Below are 19,170 nucleotides of genomic sequence, written 5' to 3' on the forward strand. Positions count from 1 at the left end.
TCTACAATCACTTGACTTGAAGTACAGCAGATTACCCTCCCTAATGTGGTGGGCCTCACCCAATCCCTTGACGGCTTTAAGAGAGAAAATAAAAAGACTAGGCTTGGAAGGAGGAGAGGATTCTGCCTCCAAATGTAACACAGAAACCCTGTCTGAGTGTCCCGCCTGCCAGCCTGCCCTGCAAATTCCAGAATCAAGACTGGAACATCAGACCTAGGGATTCTTATCTTACAGACTGAAATAGGTCAGACAGATAAAGATAAATATGAAATGATATCACTTACCTGCACAAGCACACACACTGCTCAAAGCAGGTAAGTGAAGTTTCAGAAGAACCATTTGGAAAGCCTCACAGGGCCCCCAGGTTCCAAGCGGCCAGGGTCTAGGGACTGACTTCCAGAGGAAGAATCTCTCAATAGGGGCAGCCTGGAGCCACCCAAGAGCAGACAGGCAGGAGGCCTGGTGGGGGCACGCAGAGCTGCTGGCAATGGCCTGAGCATCCTCTGCAAGTTTGGATGCTGGCCTTCAGGACCGAGTCAAACCTGAGAGAAGGCAGCTGCAGGTGTCCCGGAGTGTCCCAGGGGCAGAGAAATGAGGAGGAGGAAGTCAGGAGCAGAAAAACCTGGGGGCATCACCACACCATGGAGGACTGTGGTCCCTTTAAAGCCCTGAGAATCTCCCAATTTGCCCCAAGAACTGAACCAGTGCTTCAGTTCAGTTCAGTTCAGTCGCTCAGTCGTGTCCAACTCTTTGCAACCCCATGAACTGCAGCATGCCAGGCCTCCCTGTCCATCACCAACTACCAGAGTTTACTCAAATTCATGTCCATTGAGTCGGTGATGCCATCCAACCATCTCATCCTCTGTCATCCCCTTCTCCTCCTGCCATCAATCTTTCCCAGCATCAGGGGCTTTTCCAATGAGTCAGCTCTTTGCATCTGGTGGCCAAAGTACTGGAGTTTCAGCTTCAGCATCAGTCCTTCCAATGAATATTCAGGACTGATCTCCTTTAGGACCGACTGGTTGAATCTCCTTGCTGCCAGTGCTGAGAGCCTCACAAAGCACAGTGCCCTGGGAAGAGGGCTTCCAACAGGCCCTGGCCACCTTCCGCTCCTGCTGCGGTCCTGGAGGGCAGAGGCAGAGGGGGAGGAGGAGAGGAACAGCAGAGTTGGGACAGGGACCGCCCACGGGCCCTGGACTTCCTGATTCTGTGACAGGCTGAACGTGCAAAGGATCTTTAAATGGACTGAAAGACAGACTTGCATTGATTAGATTAATCTGGGTTTCTTAGTACTTGAGAATTAGACTGCTCCTGAGTTCCTAGAAGTCCTGGGGAAACAGACTAGCGTGAGGAAGACACAGGCAGACTTGAACCGTGAACTTGGGGGGAATAAACTTTATCCTGCAATGCCTTCCATTCAGCCCAGCACCTGTGAAACACAGGTGCCCAGCTTCTCACAGGTGTGGCTGAGGCCACAGGAGGAAAAACCTTGAGCCAAATCAGGTGGGATCAGGCACGTGAGCCAAGAGTGAGCAACAGCCCATCCGGAATGTGCAAGAAATGGAGAGACAGAAAGACACGGAATCGGGAGGGTGGTGGGGGCTGAGCTTGGGCACAGGAACAAAACCCATCGATGGACCCCTGGATAAACACCAAGAGGCAGAAGGATCTAGAGGGGCTCAGGCTGGTGAAAGACCCATGCTCCAAGCCCCACCCCTCCACACAGCCCTAGCTTTGGCTCACCTGCGACTGCAAAGCAATGAGTGGAAACACCTGACGGGAAGGACAGCTGTGCCTTGAAGTTCTGACCACACACAATCAGAAGCACCTGCCTGGAACAGGGGCCGGAAGAGACATCCCGCTCCTCCCACCCTGAGGTTTAGAGAAAAACAAACACCATATGATATCACTGGGACGCAGAATCTAAAAATGACACAAACGAACTTATTTATAAAACAGAAAGAGATTCAGAGACACAGAAAACAAACTTAGGGTCGCCAAAGGGAAAATGGTGTGGGAGGGTAAATTGGGAATTTGGGATTAACAGATACACACTACTGTGTATAAAATAGATAAACAAGGTCCTGCTGTATAGCACAGAGAATTACAATCAGTATCTTGTAATAACCTGTAATGGGATAGATCATAAAAAAGGCTGAGCGCCCAAGAATTGATGCTTGAATCGTGGTGCTGGAGAAGACTCCTGAGAGAGTCACTTGGATTGTAAGGAGATCCAACCAGTCCATCCTAAAGGAAATCAGTTCTGAATATTCATTGGAAGGACTGATGTTGAAGCTGAAACTCCAATACTTTGGCCACCTGATGCGAAGAGGCAACTCATTGGAAAAGACCCTGATAATGGGAAAAACTGCAGGCAAAGCTGGCGATATAGGGTGAGATCATTAGATAGCATACTGACTCAACAGACATCAATCTAAGCAAACTCCAGGAGACAGTGAAAGACAGGGAAGCCTGGCATGCCCAGTCCATTGGGTTGCAAGGGGTTGAACAGGACTTAGTGACTGAACAACAACAAACAATGGAATAGAATATGAAAAAGAAAATATATGTATGCATCACTTTGTTGTATAGTTGAAACATTACAAATCAACTATTTCAAATCAAGTAGGATTTGAAGTAGCTCAACTGGACTTAACAGAAGATGTTAAGAACAGGTGGCAAGAATACACAGAAGAACTACACAAAAATCATCTTAATAACACAGATAACCACAATGGTGTGATCACTCATCTAGAGCCAGACATCTTGGAGTGTGAAGTCAAGCCAGCGTTAGGAAGCACCACCTTGAACAAAGCTAGTGGAGGTCATGGAATTCCAGTTGAGCTCTTTCAAATTCTAAAAGATGATGCTGTGAAAGTGCTGCACTCAATATGTCAGCAAATTTGGAAAACTAAGCAGTGGCCACTGGACTGGAAAAGGTCAGTTTTCACTCCAATCCTAAAGAAGGGCAATGCCAAAGGATGGTCAAACTACCACACAATTGCACTCATCTCACATGCTAGCAAAGAAATGCTCAAAATTCTCCAAGCAAGGCTTGAACAGTACATGAACCGAGAACTTCCAGATGTTCAAGCTGGATTTAGAAAAGGCAGAATAACCAGAGATCAAATTGCGAACATCAGTTGGATCATCAAAAAAGCAAAAGCTCCAGAAAAACATCTACTTCTGCTTCATTGACTAAACTAAAGTCTTTGACTGTGTGGATCACTACAAACTGTGGAAAATTCTTAAATAGGTGGGAATACCAGACCACCTTACCTGCCTCCTGTGAAACCTGTTCACGGGTCAAGAAGCAACAGTTAGAAACCCACATGGAACAATGTACTTGTTTCAAATTGGGAAAGGAGTACGTCAACACTGTATATTGCCACCCTGCTTGTAACTTATATGCAGAGTACATCATGCGAAATGCCAGGGTGGAAGAAGTATAAGCTAGAATCAAGATTGCTGGGAGAAATATCAATAACCTCAGATATGCAGATGACACCATCCTTATGGCAGAAAATAAAGAAGAACTAAAGAGCTTCTTGAAGGTGGAAAAGGAGAGTGAAAAAGCTGGCTTAAAACTCAACATTTCAAAAAAGAAAGACCATGGCATCCTGTTCCATTACTTCACAGCAAATAGATGGGGAAACAATGGAAACAGTGATAGACTTTATTTGATTGCACTCCAAAATAACTGCAGACAGTGACTGTAGTCATGAAATTAAAAGACACTGTTCCTCGGAAGAAAAGCAATGACCAACCTAGACAGAGAAGAGAAGACCAACACAAGATAAAACTCTACACATAGGCATCACCATGGCCAACACTGAAATCAGATTGCTTATATGATTTGCAGCCAAAGATGGAGAAGCTCTATACAGTCAGCAAAAACAAGACTGGGAGCTGACTGTGGTTCAGATCATGAACTCCTTATTGCCAAATTCAAACTTAAATTGAAGAAAGTGGGGAAAACCACTAGACCATTCAGGTATGACCTAAATCAAATCCCTTATGATTATACAGTAGAAGTTAGAAATAGATTTAAGGGACTAGATCTGATAGACAGAGTGACTGATGAACTATGGATGGAGGTTGGAGACACTGTCAGGAGACAGGGATCAAGACCATCCCCAAGAAAAAGAAATACAACAAACCAAAATGGCTGTCTGAGGAGGCCTTACAAAGAGCTGTGAAAAGCAAAGGGAAAAAGCAAAGATATACCCATTTGAATGCAGAGTTCCACAGAATAGCAAGGAGGGACAAGAAAGCCTTCCTCAGTGATCAATGCAAAGAAATAGAGGAAAACAATAGAATGGGAAAGACTAGAGATCTCTTCAAGAAAATTAGAGATACCAAGGGAACATTTCATGAAAAGATGGGCTCAATAAAGGACAGAAATGATATGGACCTAACAGAAGCACAAAATATTAAGAGGTGACAAGAAAACACAGAAGAACTGTACAAAAAAGATCTTCATGACCCAGAGAATCACAATGGTGTGATCACAGACCTACAGCCAGACATCCTGGAATATGAAGTCAAGCGGGCCTTAGGAAGCATCACTATAAACAAAGCTAGTGGAGGTGATGGAATTTCAGTTGAGCTATTTCAAATCCTAAAAGACGATGCTGTCAAAGTGCTGCACTCAATATGCCAGCAAATTTGGAAAACTCAGCAGTGGCCACGGGACTGGAAAAGGTCAGTTTTCATTCCAACCCCAAAGAAAGGCAATGCCAAAGAATGCTCAAACTACCGCACAATGGTACTCATCTCACATGCTAGCAAAATAATGCTCAAAATTCTCCAAGTCAGGCTTCAGCAATACATGAACCATGAACTTCCAGATGTTCAAGCTAGTTTTAGCAAAGTCAGAGGATCCAGAGATCAAATTGCCAACATCTGCTGGATCATCGAAAAAAGCAAGAGAGTTCCAGAAAAACATCTATTTCTGCTTTATTGACTATGCCAAAGCCTTTGACTGTGTGGATCACAATAAGCTGTGGAAAATTCTGAAAGAGATGGGAATACCAGACCACCTGATCTGCCTCTTGAGAAACCTGTATGCAGGTCAGGAAGCAACAGTTAGAACTGGACGTGGAACAACAGACTGGTTGCAAATAGGAAAAGGAGTACATCAAAGCTGTATATTATCACCCTGCTTATTTAACTTATATGCAGAGTACATCATGAGAAATGCTGGGCTGGAAGAAGCACAAGCTGGAATCAAGATTGCCAGGAGAAATATCAACCACCTCAGATATGCAGATGACCCTTATGGCAGAAAGTGAAGAAGAACTAAAGAGCCTCTTGATGAAAGTGAAAGAGGAGAGTGAAAAGGTTGGCTTAAAGCTCAACATTCAGAAAACTAAGATCATGGCATCCGGTCCCATGACTTCATGGTAAATAGATGGGGAAACAGTGGAAATAGTGTCAGACTTTATTGTTTTGGGGCTCCAAAATCACTGCAGGTGGTGATTGCAGCCATGAAACTAAAAGATGCTTACTCCTTGGAAGGAAAGTTATGACCAACCTAGATAGCATATTAAGAAGCAGAGACATTACTTTGCCAACAAAGGTCCGTCTAGTCACGGCTATGGTTTTTCCAGTGGTCATGTGTGGATGTGAGAGTTGGACTGTAAAGAAGGTTGAACACCGAAGAATTGATGCTTTTGAACTGTGGTGTTGGAGAAGACTCTTGAGAGTCCCTTGGACTGCAAGGAGATCCAACCAGTCCAGCCTAAAGGAAATCAGTCCTGGGTGTTTTATTGGAAGGACTGATGTTGAAGCTGAAACTCTAATACTTTGGCCACCTGATGTGAAGAGCTGACTCATTTGAAAAGATCCTGATCTTGGAAAGATTGAAGGTGGGAGGAGAAGGGGACGACAGAGGATGAGATGGCTGGATGGCATCACCGACTCAATGGACATGAGTTTGAGTAAACTCCGGGAGTTGGTGATGGACAGGGAGGCCTGCCGTGCTGCGGTCCATAGGGTCGCAAAGAGTCGGACACGACTGAGCGACTGAGTTGAACTGAACTGAACTTGCGTGAAATGTTCCCTTGGTATTTCTAACTTTCTTGAAGAGATTTCTAGTCTTTTCTATTCTATTGTTTTCATCTATTTCTTTGCATTGTTCACTTAAAAAGGATTTTTTATCTCTCCTTGCTATTTTCGGGAACTCTGCATTCAGATGGGTGTATCTTTCCTTTTCTATTTTCCCTTCGCTTCTCTTCTTTTCTCAGCTATTTGTAAGGCCTCTTCAGACAGCCATTGTACCTTTTTGCATTTCTTTCCCTTGAAATGGTTTTGATCACCGCCTCCTTCCTGTACAACGTTAGGAACATCCATCTGTAGTTCTTCACGTACTGTATCTGAGCTAATCCCTTGAATCTATTTGTCACTTCCACTGTATAACCATAAGGGATTTCACTCTTTATACTTCAATTTAAAAAAGTAGAAAACTTCTAAGAAAAACACGAAAACTAATTAATTAATTAAAAAGTAAAAACATAAAGTTCACAGTTGGGTTTGCATGTCCCCACAGGGAGGGTGGGTGAGACAGAACGTGTCCCCCCAAAGACAGGACTCAGAACAGCTCCAGGGCAGTGTCCCAGGAACCCCCTTCCCCACTCCACAGAAGGCAGCGCAGAATGGAGCAATGCAGGGCCCAGAGGGGGCTCTCAGTGACCCCAGCCCAGGAGGCAGCCCGTCTGATGCCCGGCCTCTAGGCCTTCATCAATCCTCCCAGCCACCCTGCCTGCTCTTGAGAGGAGTGAAGGACAGGGATGAGAAGTTCCATTTGATTTGACCAAGAAACGCAATAATAAGAAATCTTAATAAGCATGAAATCACACTACTAGTCAAAAACAGAACTAAACAACTAAGAGACATTTCCTGTTGAAATATGCCAAGAGGTTTTAGTTTTGTTCTTTGGTTTATGTTTTAGTTTTTCCAGACAACCAAAAACTAACATTGAGTATCTTCTATAGGTGAGACACAAGATAACAGCTTGAGACTTCAGGCAATCTTTAATCTCTGATAGAGTTCATGGAAAATGAAAGGCGACTCTCCAATTCCGATGTGTTCATGTGTCTAGTGGCACCTGGAAATCCTTGGCTCTGAGATGCCCACATTTTCACTAATATTTTTTTCCCTCATTTCTGGCTACAACAATCAGGTCTACAGGGGAACAAGAAACTACCAGAAGCATCATCTCTACCCAAAGGACACAGGGTTCATCAGCTTGTGTTACTGAAACTGATGGATGTCCCATGATTCAGAGAATCACTGGATTCCACAATTGGTCCCGGGATTCCCACCCCTCACGCCCCACTCCCACCGATTCAGATGACAGAGCCTAAAACACAACAGCCGTACGAGGCGGAAATCCAAACTAATATTTAAGGAACGCGAGAGAAGGGAAGGCTAGGTTATGAAGGTAGTGTGGTCCCGAAAGGTTTACCAAGTCTGGTAAAGCCTGAAGGAAATCAAAGCAAATCTCTAAGTTAGTTTATGGAACGATTGTACTAGTCATGCATCAGAAGAGAAAATCAGAGAGACAGACAGAGAGATGGAAAGATAGATAATAGGAAGGTAGATGGATGATTGATAAATACACAGTAGAAAGAAAGACACAGAGATAGACAGACAGACACAAACGCTAGACAGTTAGATATCCATATTGTTTTCAGTTTAAACTGCCAAAGGCTAACCAGAAAACTTGGGACGGTTACAGCAGTTGGGGGGAGATGAGAATAACGACTAAACATTGACCCCATTCCTAGCAGAGGAACTCCTCCCACTTCTGTTCTTAGGTGACCTGGCTCCCCAAGTTTCTCGCCCCCCTGACCTGCTGCCATGAGCATTCGACTCCCGTTTCTATTTTTACTGACCCTCTTATTTCTGTGAGCACTTCCAGTCACCACCTTAAGGAGAGACGGTAACAGTCTTCTTCTAGAATAATAATAGAAGCGACTTTAAAATAAATTCACAGGCATAAAAAAATTAAAATAAGCAGAAGTCAAAGCCTCACGAGCACTTCTGAAAAAGGAAGCTATTTCATGAAGAGTGTTTTGAACTTGGGAAGACTTTGAAGGTCTTCAGAGCCATTCTCATTGTCTTTCCTGATTGCACTGCATCCTGTTATTTGTGCTGGGCATAAACCTCCTACTTCTTGATTTCATTTCGGCCTTTAACTTTTGACACTTTCATTGCAAATGTAGGAACTTCAGGAAAAAAAAAAGGAAAGCAAAACAGCTGTGCAAACATCAGATATTTGAAAATCAAACAATTTTTGATAAATATTGACTTAAAACAGGGGGGAGAGGTGGTGGGGACTGAAAAGGCAGCAACCCATATATTTATAGTAATTTAAATCCACCCTTATCATTAGAATGTTTCATTAAATTATCATATATTATACAAAATTATGGTCAAAAATCTTTCTGCATTCTGTCACTAGCAGCACAGAATACCACCACTGAAAATGATGCTTAATAAGACGTTGATGTGTGTGGGCTTTGTCCTTTTTCTCTCAAGCCCTTTTGAAGAGTATCCTTGCACACCTCACAGGGATCTGATACTCAACATTCAAGTCCTTTCAGCAACTGGAAGTTTCCTGAATAAAACACATGAGCCTTTCATTCCTGAAACTCTATGATCTGGTGAAAGTCCTCAGAAAATTATGATCCAGTTGGAAGGAATTTCCTCCTGAGAAGTGAAAGATAAACCACATCAAAAAAAAAAAAAAAAAAAAAAGGTACTGAAGCGCTTTCTGTCTCTGCTGAGAACGGGTGAGCTTGGCCGTGGCCGGAGCAGGAGCCCAACTGCGCCGTGGAGGCAGGGGACTCAGGTTTATTTCAGGAAGGAGCACAGGCCAGGTGACACTGAAAACCTATCCAGCCCAGGACACCAGGAACATGCACTCGTGTCAAACTGAGCCAGTTCAACGGCGTTCTATTCAGTTCAGTTCAGTCGCTCAGTCATGTCTGACTCTTTGCGACCCCATGAATCACAGCACGCCAGGCCTCCCTGTCCATCACCAACTCCCAGAGTTTACCCAAACCCATGTCCATCAAGTCGGTGATGCCATCCAACCATCTCATCCTCTCTCGTTCTCTTCTCTGCCTGCCCTCAATCTTTCCCAGCATCAGAGTCTAGCATTACACTTTTAAGTTATACGCGAATTACCTAAAAAGCTTTTCTTTGAGCAGCTACTTCTGCCACGGGAAGAGATCTGAAACATGTCCAGATCTGATCCTCCTCACCAAAAATGCACATAAAAATGTCAGGGTCTCTAATGTCAATGTTCTCTTAACTGAACAGTTTTCAAGATTTTCAGACAAGATTGCACTAAAATAGACAAATATCAGAGCCATCTTCTGGGGCTCTCTGTTCTGGGACTTTTGAGAGGTTCCACCTGTGTGGCTTTTTCCCTGATGGCTCAGATGGTAAAGAATCTGCCTGCCATTCAGGAGACCTGGTTTCGATCCCTGGGTGGGGAAGATCTCCTGGAGAGGGGAATGGCAACCCACTCCAGGATTCTTGCCTGGAGAATCCCATCCACGGGGTTACAAAAGAGTCCGACACGATTTAGCATGACTTTCACTTTCACCCATGTGAAAAGCGATGGATTTGGGGTCAGCCACTTGAAATACCCAGCTTTCTCACTGGTTTTCACTGAATCAATCAGCTATTTTGCAAGCAAAGTCACAAACACAGACATAAGTAAGATCCTCCAGTCACTAACCAGGTCCAGGAAATCTTTAACCCTGTTTTTGGATCAGGAAGTCCCCTCATGAGGTTTTCAAGCATCTTTGGAGAAACAGGGGGGAAAGTGGAAAAAGAGAAATTTTATTCATAAAGCTAAACTAAAATAACGGAGGCATTTCCAGTGAGATAATATCCTTTTTCCCCTCCGTGTTAAAATTGTCCTTTAGAAATGCTGTGAAACCACACAATAGGATTATTTTTCTTGGTTTTTCCTTCCTGTTTTTCGCTTCCTTACTTGACAAAAAAACAAATTGGAAACCCTGATTCCCTTTCTTTTTTATTTTACTAGTCCCATGTCTTACTTGCAAGTTTCCACTCTAAAATGTCTACAACATTATGAAAGTTTTTAATCAGATACCTGAAAACATCTATCACAAAATAAACGGAAGAAAACACAAAACAAAACTACCATATACAGAATGATTATAACCTGATGTGAAGAGCTAAACTCATTGGATAAGACCCTGATGCTGGGCAAGACTGAGGGCAGGAGAAGGGGGTGACAGAGGATGAGATGGATGGATGGCATCACCGACTCGATGGACACGAGTTTGAGCAGGACATAGTGAAGGACAGGGAAGCCTGGTGTGCTGCAGTCTATGGGGTCACAAAGAGTTAGTGACTGAACAACAACAAAAGAAAGATAATACACAAGCATGATATAAAATGCAAAAGGAAAAACCGTTGCATAAGAATGGTGTAATTGGGACAAGGTAAAATTTTTTAATTTCTTTTTAACATTGCTACAGAATTATCTTTTTTTTTTTTTTTAGCCACGCCATGAGGCATGTGGGATCTTAGTTCCCCAACCAGGTTTTCCCCCAGCCACAAAAGCAAAGCTTCCGGGAAGGAATGAGAACTGAAATGTTCTGACAAATGGGCTCCACGTTCAGATCCTGGCGAGGTGAGGGATACAGCTTCAAAGCTGCTGGCAGCTCCCGACCAGGCCTCCTTCTTTCACAGGACAAAGGTCAACAACTCAAAAGCAGCCAGTCCGCGCTTCGGGGACTCCCTTCTGCACCAGGCTGACCTGCATCTCCACCTTCCACCTTCCCCATCCCTGTCATATACCGGATCCCCGCAGTCAGTGTGAGCGCCGGCGGGAGGGGGCTGGATTCCTCGAAGTTTCCAATAAGCACAGCATGCAGACTAAGGCAGGAGATATTGAATTGCAATTATACTGGCGCTTCAGGACAGTGAACTTCTGATCCGAGCAATCATTCCGCTCTGCGGTGTCAGAAAGGAAACCTCAGGAATGACACCCGCCTTCCCGTGACCACACAGCAAGCGAGGCACATCCGGGCAGCCTCTCCCAGGCCCTCAGTGGGTCCTGAGCACAAAGCAGGGATGAGCAGGGGGAGCTCCATGGAGAGGCTGAAGGGGGACGGAAGCACTTCACAAGAGGGAGAGAAGCTTCAGTGTAAGATGGCTCAAAGAAAAAGCCCCCCGCACCGTTCCCCATGGACGGAGGAGCCTGGCGGGCTAGAGTCCACGGGGTTGCAAAGAGTCAGACACGATGGAAGAAACACAAGCACGCGCCGTTCCCCACTGCGCTGCCCCCAAAACCTCCTCTTGCCCAAGAACCACTGAGACAACACAAGGTGGGACACAGACGTGAAACCTCCCAACCCCCGCCAGCAGCTGAGACCCCCAAAACATCAGCTTCATCCTCGCTTCCTCTTGCACCCAAGCCACAACCCCAAAGTGACCCACCCGCCCCCCCACCCCACCCCTGATGGCCAGGGAAACGACCGTGCGTCAAAGCACTATCATTTCTCATCTGGATTATTCCCAGAGCTTCCCGTGTTTCATGCTTCAAGCCAGAAACCTACTGTCCACAGAGCAACCAGCATGATCTCGTAAAAACACACACGAGTGTATGTCACTCCTGTCACTCAAAACCCTCCAGGCGGGGCTCCCATCACACACAGATTAGAAAACCGAAGACTCATGTCCTTACGGCGGCCGGTCAGCATCCTGCATCCGCAGCCGTCCTCCTCGCGTCTCTGACCTCACCTCCACTCCTTCCCAGCCTTCTGTTCCCCCCACACTGGCCTCCTCGCTGCTCCTTAGACTCACATGGCAGCGGTCCCTCCCTCCATCTGGAATATTCCTCACCGGGTGGTTGACGCTGACCCCCACCCCTCCTGCAGGCCAGTCACTCCAACATCATTCCTTCCATTGCTGGTCACTGCATGAAACACATATTACCATGCGTTCAATAGAGAGCCGGTGGGAATCCGTTGAATGATGCGGGGGACCCAAGCCCGTGCTCTGTGACCACCTTGAGGAGTGGGATGGGGAGGCAGGTGGCAGGGAGGGGGCATAGGTGTACCTCTGACTGCTTCCTGGCGGCTCAGACGGTAAAGAATCTGCCTGCAATGCAGGAGACCCGGGTTCGATCCCTGGGTCAAGAAGATCCCCTGGGGAAGGGAATGGGTACCCACTCCAGTATTCTTGCCTGGGAAATCCCATGGACGGAGGAGCCTGGTGGGCTACAGTCTGTCTGGTCACAAAGAGTCAGACACGACTGAAGCGACTGACATTTACACAGATACATATGGCTGATGCATGTTGAACGTGGCAGAAACCATCATAATATTGTCGTCGTTTAGTCGCTCAGTTATGTATGACCCTGCCAACCCGTGGACTGGAGCCCGCCAGGCTCTTCTGTCCATGGGATTCTCCAGGCAAGAATACTGGAGTGGGTTGCCATTTCCTCCTCCAGGAGATCTTCCCAATCCAGGGATGGAACACACGTCTCCTGTATTGCAGGCAGATTCTTTACCAACGAGTCACCGGCAAAGCCCAAACATCACAGTATTATAAAGTAATTATCCTCCAATTAAAAACAAAATAATTTTTTAAAAATCCTAACCCTCAACATTCTGGATTCCCTTGTCCCTGCTTTTTCTCCTTAGCACTAATTTCTACCCAATCAGGCATTTTGCTGGTTATCTCTACTTTTCTTACTGTCTCCCCAGGGGGGAGGATGAATACTCCCTAAGGCAGCTTTGGTCTGGGCTGTGTCCTCGGCACCTAGAATAGGGCCTGGTATATAGGTCGTGAGCAACGAATATCTGTGAACTGAATTATGTGGTGAGTCTGTTACAAAATAGTAGAGGAGGGGAGTGCAGGCTTCTATTTTCTAGTTTATGAAATTCATGTGAAGCAGGAAAAAAAAAAAAATAAAAGCGCTCTATGTAATCCTTCTTTCCTGAGTCAAAATGTTACTGCCTTTGATTTTTACATAAACTAAATTTAGTCAAGAGACATTTTAAATCCGTTTTGTCAAGTCAGTTATATGTACTCCAGCTTATGAACAGGAAGAATGTGGGTGACGTTCCCAAAATTGCAGCAAATGCAGCAAATAAAAAACACATAAACCGTCCTGAGGGTCCTACATTGCAGAATTCCACTTCACAAAATCAGTCATAAAATGTTTAGAAAAGCTGAAAATACTATTTAAGTGGGACCTTAAGATTTTTCTCAAAAATAATTTCTTGAAAACATGATTGACTGGAATTAATTTCTCTTTTCGTTTTCTTTTTTTTAGAAATAACATAATAGGAGTAGTATTTTGGTTAAAGCATGTTAGTAAAACATCGATATTTTATTTGGTTATAAAATGTTTTCAGTTCTCTATCACTATACACGGTGCCTTCTTTATAGAATGTTTATTTTTCATAAGGCTAAAACCAAGTGTCATCAACAGATGCCTTTTACATCAAGAGCATTTGCACATATTAAATCCTATATGTTCTTTTAAGAAATTGTCCCTTGCCTTCCTCCACCCTCCATTTCAACTAGAGAATTATTTAAATCCTGATGAATAAAAAGTGGAAGAAATAAAACACAGCCACTAGGTACCATTATAGTTATTTGCTTTGATATTTCTAAGCAACAGATTAGGGACTTCCCTGGTGGTCCAGTGGTTAAGAATTCACCTTCCAAGACAAGAGGAACAGGTCTGATCCCTCATTAGGGAGCTAGGATCCCACATGCCTCATGGCCAAAAAGCCAAAATATAAAACAGAAGCAACACTGTAACAATAAAGACTTTAAAAATGATCCACATTAAAAAAAAAAAAAAAATCTTTTAAAAAATGAGCAGCAGATTATATCTACAAACCATGTCAACTATCTGTAAAAGATGTACAAATCTGAACAAGGAGAACCCTCAAATTTACCTCGCTTTTCTCACTGGTTCTTATCTGCATGAACAAAATATTCCCCTCGCCAACTTTATTTCAAGCACACAACAGAATTGGTGTAGCAGGGGTGTCCACCCAGGGCAGTCAGGGACACATGGGTCATCTTATTTAAGACGATTAGTAAACTCACAAATGAATTCAAGATGCTAAACTGCCATGAGTTTAAAAATCCCCAGCCTCTAGCCACACTTGTGAAAGCTGCTCAGGTGTGTCCGACTCTTTGGACCCCATGGACTGTAGCCTGCCAGGCTCCCTCTGTCCTTGGGATTCTCCAAGCCAGAATACTGGAGTGGGTAGCCTTTCCCTTCTCCAGGGGATCTTCCCAACCCGGGGATCGAACCCAGGTCTCCCGCATTGCAGGCGGATTCTCTACCAACTGAGCCACCAGGGACCCAAAGCTCCTATGAAAAGTGAAAGTGAAAAATGTTAGTTGCTCAGTTGTGTCTGACTGTTTGTGACCCCATGGGCTGTAGCCCGCCAGACACCTCTGTCCATGGAATTCTCCAGGCCAGAATACTGAAGTGGGTAGCCTATCACTTCTCCAGGGGAACTTCCGGACCCAGGAATGGAACCAGGGTCTACCGCATTGCAGGCGATTCTTTACCAGCTGAGCTACCAGGGAAGCTCCTAGTCAGACTTAGTTTCCAAAATAAAAACTAGCACAAGCAGCCTATTGCCTATCAACTATTGCTGATGTGTGTTCTCTAAGCAGTGACTAAACTATAAAATCTGACGATCGCACTCTCATCAGAGTTGCTGGGTGGATTCACGAAGCCAAGTCACTAACGCACACATGACCACCTTCCAATGAAGATGAAACACGGTCCTCACGGAGAACACCGCTTTCCTCTGTTCCCCGTAGCAGTGGACGGTCCATCATCATCACGAGAACAGAAGAATGCTGTCCCACACACACCGTCCCAAAGCGCTGCCGTCGGCAAAGAGCAGCAGCCAACACATGTGCAGACCAGGCTCTTCACTGTTCCCCGCGGGGACAGGCAAGGCCCAGCGCCTCTTCCCTTCCTCTTTCTCCTTCAATCCATTCCCACCAAGCCCCTCACCAGCAGACAGACCACCATGCGGGTGAAACAGCGAGGGTGATGCTCCATCCCTTCCATTAGGGAGCAGAGAGGCGCCATGAAATCCAGGATTCCTGGTTAATTCTGCATTTTACTGATGCAAACCAACTGCCTGCAGAATTTAATGGGAAATACCAGTGCTATTCACATAACCTGCCGCTAGCTCACCACGAGATAAAATGCTGGGTGATACAAACAAAACCTGAGAAGTGCTAAATCATCAGCTGAAAAGTGAAAGGAAAATTCGCTCAGTCATGTCTAACCCTTTGAGACCCCAAGGGCTATACAGTCCACGGCATTCTCCAGGCCAGAATACTGGAGTGGGTAGCCAATCCCTTCTCCAGAGAATCTTCCTGACCCAGGAAATGAACCCAGGTCTCCTGCATTGCAGGTGGATTCTTTACCAGTTGAGCCATAAGGGAAGCCCAAGAATACAGGATTGGGTAGCCTATCCCTTCTCCAGCGGATCTTCCCAACCCAGGAATTGAACCAGGGTCTCCTGCATTGCAGGCGGATTCTTTACCAACTGAGCTTTGAAGGGAAGCCCGCCATCTGGCTGATTAAAACAATTAACTGAACAGAATGTCCAAACTGAAATGACGTGAAGGCTAGAAGTCCCCCTGTTCCTATGCCAAGGTGAAGACACTGCCTGTGAGGATGGCACCTGTTAAAAGGCCCATGTGGTTCTTTGGAAAGGTCTCTGGAAGGAGGTGGCAGAGCACAGTTGGGGGCTTTGAGGTCAAGCTCAAGATTCAGAGTCTGGGGTTTACTACAGTAAGCCCCCAACATACAAACCTTCACGTTGCGAACTTTCAAAGATGCAAACACATGTTCTCATGTCCAATCATGTAGCTCAGTTCACTTGTCTACAAGCGGCTGTGCTTCTGTGCGCTCTGGGAATGCAGACAGCACAGCAGCATGTGTCTTTATTTCAAGCCCAGGACGCCTGGAAGCAAGCAAAAAAGCAGCAGGGATACAGGGGGGATTGCTAAGAAGCATCAGCTGTTGTATTGCACTACTGTACTTTTCAAGGTATTCTACTGTAATATTAAAAATGTTTTGTTTGTTTTTTAAGTACTATTTGTGTGAATATTATCAACTTATTACAATGTAATACTACATAGCTGAATGTATTAGTTGAGTACCTAGGCTAACTATGTTGGACTTATGAAAAAACTGAACTTAAAAACACACTCTTGGGATAGAACTCATTTCTATGCAGGGGACTTACTGTATCAGTGGGACCTGAGACCACCCACTGCAGTATTCTTGCCTGGAAAATTCCATGGACAGAGGAGCCTGGTGGGCTACAGTTCATGGGGTCACCAAGAGTCAGACACGCCTCAGCACACGCACGTGCACACACACACACAGTTAAACTCCTAACGTTCCCAAGCCTCAGTTTTCTACAGAAACCATCTCACAGGTAGTCGTAAAGATATTGAGACAAGGCCAGTAAGGCATCCGGCACACAGACAACCAGGTAAAATAAATGGCTTATATATATAAATAATAATAATGGTATTAAATACAGGCATACCTCAGAGAGATTGCGAGTTTGGTTTCAGACACCACAATAAAGTGGGTTACACGAATGTTGGGGTCACTCTGTGTATAAAAGTTATGTTCACATGAGACTGTGGTCTTTGAAGTGTGCAATAGCATGATACCTAAAAAATGCATACACCTTCATTTAAAAATATTTATTGCTAAAAATGCTACATATTAGTATTCGTGGGGTCATTAAATTTTTGTTGGTGGAAGGTCTTGCCTCAGTGTTCATGGCTGCTGACAGATCACTTGAACTGATCTCACAGTCCCTTCATTTTGCTTGAACGCTTAAGAACCCACTGTGGGGTTATTGTGGGTGCTAGGTCACTTCAGCGTCTCCAACTCTGCGACCCCATGGACTACAACCCGCTAGGCTCCTCTGTCCATGGAATGTCCCAGGCAAGAATACTGGAGTGGGTTGCCATTTCCTTCTCCAGGGATCTTCCCGACCCAGGGACTGAACCCGGGTCTCACGTCTCCTGCACCAGCAGGCAGCAAATTCTTTACCACTACCGCCACTGGAGTAGCTTCATTTCAACACTGTTATATTATTGTGTCTCAAGGAACAGGGAGGCTGGGGAGTGGGAAAGCGACAGAAGAAGAGCAGATCCATGGAGCAGTCAGAACACACACCTTTACTAAGGTCACCATCCTATATGAGCAGTTCCTGTGGCTCTTAAGCAGTTTTCAAGGGGAACAGCAAAGATCACTGATCACCATGACAAATATCACAATAAAAAAAAGCCCACAATGTTGTGAGAACTACCAAAACACGACACAGAGATATGACGTGAACAAATGCTGTTGAAAAAAATTATCCCAACAGACTTGGTCAATGCGGGGTTGCCACAAACATTCAATTTGGAAAAAAAAAAAACCACAATATGTTCGAAGCACAGAAGAAAAAAATAACAAAGTGCAATAAAATGAGGTCTGCTTGTAATAATACTCATAACACACGATGGTTGATCACCAGGATGTAAGTTCGAGGCAGGGATGTGCTGGTCAAAGTGTTGTTTGTTTCTTAGGGAAAAGAGCCCCAATTGGTAGTCATTACCAATTCCCACAGTGCAAATACTCCCACTGGGGCCAACTTCCAGCTACCAACGTGATGTCAGTGAGCAGACTTGGGAAGATAAGCATACTGTTAGCGAGATCTCAGGATGGTAAGAGCCCGCCGGCATCAGCTCGCCACTGGTCCAGCCCCAGAGTGATGCCTGTTGTTCACTGTGGATTCCCAAGTCTGTAGCAGAAGAGCTGGCACGTGGGTACAAAGAGACATTAAGTGAATCAACTGAAAGTTGATAATCATCTTCCGTGTGCGTGCGCGCTCAGTCGTGTCTGACTCTCGGTGAGCCCACGGACTGTAGCCCGCCAGGCCCCTCTGTCCATGGAATCTTCCAGGCAAGAAAACTCAAGTACGATGTCATTTTCTCCTCCAGGGGCTCTTCCCAACCCAGGGATTAAACCTGTGCCTCCTGGGTCTCCTGCACTAGCAGGCAGAGTCTCTACCACTGAGCCACCTGGAAAGCTCACGCACATTCAGGCCCTCCGCTATTTTCCACCTCTTAATCATCTGGCATACATCTGAACTGGGACTCAGGGGAAAAAAAAATGTTTTGATGAATATCAGATCAGGGAAGGGAGATGTTTAAGATCTTGGATTGCTGTCCACAGTCAGTTCTGGGCCATTCTGAGTAAGGACAGCACTTTTCCACCGCCTCTGTGCGTCTACATTCATATCAACATATATATTGATTTCTGGAATGTTCTGGGAGCCAAAAGATTCAGAAAATCAAGAAATTTCCAGGAGAGTCCCATAGGAAACAAAGAGAGATGGACAAACCCAAGGCTGATCCATCCATCAGAATATACTGAAGAGAGACAGCAGATCATCAAATTACCTGCCTAGATTTCTAGCAAAGAGGCTTAAGCAGTTCCATCACATTCTGCTTACACAAACCTGGCTTCCAAATGGACTGTACTTGGGGATAAGAGAGTCGCATTTAATAACACCGCTGTGTGCTGGGTAAATGTCGTCTTTTCCCCTCTTGGATTCTGGCAGAGATGGCTTCAAGGTTCTTCCAATTCTAAGACTCAGTGTTAACCGTAAATATGTCTTAAACAGAGAGATTTAATGAAAAATTCCTCGGCAAAGAGCCGTTCGTGGGGAAACTCAGGAACACACCTCAGGCACAGAGCACCTGTTCCCTCCCAGCCCCTTCTTCCAACCACAGCAGACCTGCCAACAGCCCGGCGTTCAGCCTCTCCCCTCGCTCCAAGCCGGACGGAAAGGGCAGGTGGATCGCCTGCCCAAGGCAGTGAGCTCTCCAAAGACCATCAGCCACCACTGACATTTACGAGAACACTTTATTGAACAGATTTAGAGCTGTCTTGCAAGATATCCCTCTGGCTTTGTTTTAAATGGCCTTGATGGAGTTTTTAAGGAAGAAATAAGCATGGGGCATGCTGTCTGACTCAGTTCCTTCCTAGCCTCTTCAGCTCATGTCAGTATTCACTGATCAGGCGAGACAGCATTCAGTTCCGAA

General features: G+C 45.2%; 1 protein-coding gene and 1 non-coding gene across 5 annotated transcripts in view; both read right to left on the bottom strand.

Moving 5' to 3' along the window:
* ERG (ETS transcription factor ERG) overlaps positions 1-19,170 on the bottom strand; it is a 317,528-nt gene that overhangs the window by 250,735 nt on the left and 47,623 nt on the right. The window lies entirely within an intron of this gene.
* TRNAC-GCA (transfer RNA cysteine (anticodon GCA)) lies at positions 14,311-14,382 on the bottom strand. The gene has a single exon. It is a non-coding gene; the product is annotated as a tRNA-Cys (tRNA).

The sequence above is a fragment of the Muntiacus reevesi genome, chromosome 8 (genome assembly GCF_963930625.1).
Source record: "Muntiacus reevesi chromosome 8, mMunRee1.1, whole genome shotgun sequence".
NCBI classification, from domain to species: domain Eukaryota; kingdom Metazoa; phylum Chordata; class Mammalia; order Artiodactyla; family Cervidae; genus Muntiacus; species Muntiacus reevesi.